Source organism: Schistocerca serialis, unplaced genomic scaffold (assembly GCF_023864345.2).
Source record: "Schistocerca serialis cubense isolate TAMUIC-IGC-003099 unplaced genomic scaffold, iqSchSeri2.2 HiC_scaffold_1155, whole genome shotgun sequence".
Lineage (NCBI taxonomy): Eukaryota > Metazoa > Arthropoda > Insecta > Orthoptera > Acrididae > Schistocerca > Schistocerca serialis.
Window position 1 is genome coordinate 32,501 of NW_026047354.1, and position 5,000 is coordinate 37,500.

At 52.0% G+C, this 5,000-nt stretch overlaps 1 non-coding gene across 1 annotated transcript in view; it reads right to left on the reverse strand.

The window, feature by feature from the left end:
* Positions 1 to 1,085, reverse strand: part of LOC126432813 (small subunit ribosomal RNA) — a 1,909-nt gene extending 824 nt beyond the window's left edge. The window contains exon 1 of the ribosomal RNA XR_007578249.1: positions 1 to 1,085. This exon is cut by the window's left edge and continues 824 nt beyond it. This is a non-coding gene — a ribosomal RNA (small subunit ribosomal RNA).
* Positions 1,086 to 5,000: the final 3,915 nt, after the last annotated feature.

Consider the following 5,000-nt stretch of genomic DNA (forward strand, 5'->3'; position numbering starts at 1 on the left):
CCTCTAACTTTCGTTCTTGATTAATGAAAACATACTTGGCAAATGCTTTCGCTTCTGTTCGTCTTGCGACGATCCAAGAATTTCACCTCTAACGTCGCAATACGAATGCCCCCGCCTGTCCCTATTAATCATTACCTCGGGTTCCGAAAACCAACAAAATAGAACCGAGGTCCTATTCCATTATTCCATGCACACAGTATTCAGGCGGGCTTGCCTGCTTTAAGCACTCTAATTTGTTCAAAGTAAACGTGCCGGCCCACCGAGACACTCAATAAAGAGCACCCTGGTAGGATTTCAACGGGGTCCGCCTCGGGACGCACGAGCACGCACGAGGCGGTCGCACGCCTTCGGCTCGCCCCACCGGCAGGACGTCCCACGATACATGCCAGTTAAACACCGACGGGCGGTGAACCAACAGCGTGGGACACAAATCCAACTACGAGCTTTTTAACCGCAACAACTTTAATATACGCTATTGGAGCTGGAATTACCGCGGCTGCTGGCACCAGACTTGCCCTCCAATAGATACTCGTTAAAGGATTTAAAGTGTACTCATTCCGATTACGGGGCCTCGGATGAGTCCCGTATCGTTATTTTTCGTCACTACCTCCCCGTGCCGGGAGTGGGTAATTTGCGCGCCTGCTGCCTTCCTTGGATGTGGTAGCCGTTTCTCAGGCTCCCTCTCCGGAATCGAACCCTGATTCCCCGTTACCCGTTACAACCATGGTAGGCGCAGAACCTACCATCGACAGTTGATAAGGCAGACATTTGAAAGATGCGTCGCCGGTACGAGGACCGTGCGATCAGCCCAAAGTTATTCAGAGTCACCAAGGCAAACGGACCGGACGAGCCGACCGATTGGTTTTGATCTAATAAAAGCGTCCCTTCCATCTCTGGTCGGGACTCTGTTTGCATGTATTAGCTCTAGAATTACCACAGTTATCCAAGTAACGTGGGTACGATCTAAGGAACCATAACTGATTTAATGAGCCATTCGCGGTTTCACCTTAATGCGGCTTGTACTGAGACATGCATGGCTTAATCTTTGAGACAAGCATATGACTACTGGCAGGATCAACCAGGGAGCTGCGTCAACTAGAGCTGAGCAGCCGGCCGCCCGGGAGTGTGTCCCGGGGGCCCGCGCGAACACGCAAGCGTCACGCTCAATTATTCTGCAAACAGGAGGAGGCTGAGCTCCCCTGCACAACACACCTCGAAACCCTCTCAGGTCCCGGCGGCGCGCAGCGCCGTCCTAAGTACTTGGTCGGGTTCGAGAGAGGCGCAATCGCCCGGAGTTAGGCGAGTAGACGCTTTAGGTGCGACCACCCGTGCTCCCAACTGAGCTTGCCGCTGCCGACAGAGGCCCGGGAGCGTGCTGTCGTGGCATTGCCGGCGGGAGACAACACGCGCCACCTACGGTGACCGGCAGCTCCAACGCCAGCGCCACAGAAGGACAAAAGCCCTACTTGGGTGCCGAAGCGAACTCTCCCAGCACAGCGCACGCGCCAACACGTCCGCACAGCTGCGATACAAACCACCTGCGAGAACCGCTGGGGCGACCGAGCAGCAGACGGCGTCGCGGCGCCGAGCGCCGGGCGGCGGCGCATCCTCAGCGCACAAAGTCCTCAATCGGACCAGCACACTGCAGATGGCCACCGCGCTTCGCACCGGGCCCGCGAGGACCTACTTTGGCCGCAAGGCGCCGCGAGCAGGGGGCGCCGGCGCGCAGCTGCGCCGCCTGCCGCGTCCGTCGGCCGGCGCGCCTGCCACCGGCCGCCCCCACCAGCCGGCTGTAGCGCGTGCGCCCACGCACCGCGCTGCCAGCACGCCGGGCGGCCCCCCCTCACCGGCCGGGGACGGTCCCACCCAGCCACCGCCGCGTATCGCCTCACACCCAGATCCCCTTTCACGTTCGTGGGCATGGTGGGTCCCCTTTCACGTTCGTGGGCATGGTGGGTATCCCTGAAACAACCGGTTAATAGCTCGACCGATCGTCGCCAACACTGATTCACCTCTAGCGAGAACAACCGCACCACAACGGGTTACCGGTTGTTCATTTGCGTAACGTCACCAGCAAACGTACACGTCCATCGCCATTTGCAACGAGTATTGCATGCCTGTGTCAGGTGTCACAACACACTACGTCTGCCCACATAGACGCAACAACATGTGCACGCCTAGAGAACACGTGGAAGGTAGACCCCGTACGTATGCGGTGTCCATTGCGCGAACGACTGTCAGCCCGCCTCTGCAGCATGTCGCAGATGTGGAACGCGGTGCAACATGCTATCACGGTGTGTGAGAAGAGACGACTACGTCCGAATACACGCTCCACTACATCAACAGACTGCTCATGCTGATCGCCATCCAGGGCGTCCGTTCCTCCCACACGTCTGTATGGCGTACCACACTGCAATCCAGCTCTTATAGGGAGACGACACGTAGCTGCGTGCACAATATTTGGACTGTATGGTCCGCCGTTGCTAGGCGCTGTCGTCATACGGTCACATGGGCCACGATGTATCATTCAGTACATACGGAGCAATGTGCAGTACAGTTTGTGGGTTTTGCGTACATCGGCGGACAGGTGACAGGCCGTACCACAACGTAGGCTGAGTACGTCGGCATGCGAAGGGCATTGAACATGCAAACTTCTCACCGACCAGCTTGCGAAGGCAGGGGGGAAGGGGGGGGGGGCATGTACGTCCTGCTGCTATCCACACTACAGTGTATAGCAGGAGCATGTGGAAAGTCAGCAACACCTGCAAGGTGTTTAACATGACGCGATACACAGGGGACCGGGCAGTGCGAGTAGCGAACTATATTGCGAGGGTTGCGGTTAGGCAACACTACACTACTTTAACGGGTTGCATAACAATTACAGAGCAGGTTCAGCGACAACGTGCGTCAGGTTAAGGCGCAATATAGTTTAGGTTACGGCGCACTTTAGGTTAGGTTAAGGCACATTATAGGTTAGGTTAAGGCACAACATGGGTTACGTTAAGGCACAACATGGGTTACGTTAAGGCACAACATGGGTTACGTTAAGGCACAACATGGGTTAGGTTAAGGCACAACATGGGTTAGGTTAAGGCACAACATGGGTTAGGTTAAGGCACAACATGGGTTAGGTTAAGGCACAACATGGGTTAGGTTAAGGCACAACATGGGTTAGGTTAAGGCACAACATGGGTTAGGTTAAGGCACAACATGGGTTAGGTTAAGGCACAACATGGGTTAGGTTAAGGCACAACATGGGTTAGGTTAAGGCACAACATGGGTTAGGTTAAGGCACAACATGGGTTAGGTTAAGGCACAACATGGGTTAGGTTAAGGCACAACATGGGTTAGGTTAAGGCACAACATGGGTTAGGTTAAGGCACAACATGGGTTAGGTTAAGGCACAACATGGGTTAGGTTAAGGCACAACATGGGTTAGGTTAAGGCACAACATGGGTTAGGTTAAGGCACAACATGGGTTAGGTTAAGGCACAACATGGGTTAGGTTAAGGCACAACATGGGTTAGGTTAAGGCACAACATGGGTTAGGTTAAGGCACAACATGGGTTAGGTTAAGGCACAACATGGGTTAGGTTAAGGCACAACATGGGTTAGGTTAAGGCACAACATGGGTTAGGTTAAGGCACAACATGGGTTAGGTTAAGGCACAACATGGGTTAGGTTAAGGCACAACATGGGTTAGGTTAAGGCACAACATGGGTTAGGTTAAGGCACAACATGGGTTAGGTTAAGGCACAACATGGGTTAGGTTAAGGCACAACATGGGTTAGGTTAAGGCACACCATGGGTTAGGTTAAGGCACACCATGGGTTAGGTTAAGGCACAACATGGGTTAGGTTAAGGCACAACATGGGTTAGGTTAAGGCACAACATGGGTTAGGTTAAGGCACAACATGGGTTAGGTTAAGGCACAACATGGGTTAGGTTAAGGCACAACGTAGGTTAGGTTAAGGCACAACGTGGGTTAGGTTAAGGCACAACGTGGGTTAGGTTAAGGCACAACGTGGGTTAGGTTAAGGCACAACGTGGGTTAGGTTAAGGCACAACATGGGTTAGGTTAAGGCACAACATGGGTTAGGTTAAGGCACACCATGGGTTAGGTTAAGGCACAACATGGGTTAGGTTAAGGCACAACATGGGTTAGGTTAAGGCACAACATGGGTTAGGTTAAGGCACAACATGGGTTTAGGTTAAGGCACAACGTAGGTTAGGTTAAGGCACAACGTGGGTTAGGTTAAGGCACAACATGGGTTAGGTTAAGGCACAACATGGGTTAGGTTAAGGCACAACATGGGTTAGGTTAAGGCACAACATGGGTTAGGTTAAGGCACAACATGGGTTAGGTTAAGGCACAACATGGGTTAGGTTAAGGCACAACATGGGTTACGTTACGGCACAACATGGGTTACGTTACGGCACAACATGGGTTACGTTACGGCACAACATGGGTTACGTTACGGCACAACATGGGTTACGTTACGGCACAACATGGGTTACGTTACGGCACAACATGGGTTACGTTACGGCACAACATGGGTTACGTTACGGCACAAATTAGGTTAGGTTACGGCACAAATTAGGTTAGGTTAAGGCACAAATTAGGTTAGGTTAAGGCACAAATTAGGTTAGGTTAAGGCACAAATTAGGTTAGGTTAAGGCACAAATTAGGTTAGGTTAAGGCACAAATTAGGTTAGGTTAAGGCACAAATTAGGTTAGGTTAAGGCACAAATTAGGTTAGGTTAAGGCACGATATAGGTTAGGTTAAGGCACGATATAGGTTAGGTTAAGGCACGATATAGGTTAGGTTAAGGCACGATATAGGTTAGGTTAAGGCACGATATAGGTTAGGTTAAGGCACGATATAGGTTAGGTTAAGGCACGATATAGGTTAGGTTAAGGCACGATATAGGTTAGGTTAAGGTACGATATAGGTTAGGTTAAGGTACGATATAGGTTAGGTTAAGGTACGATATAGGTT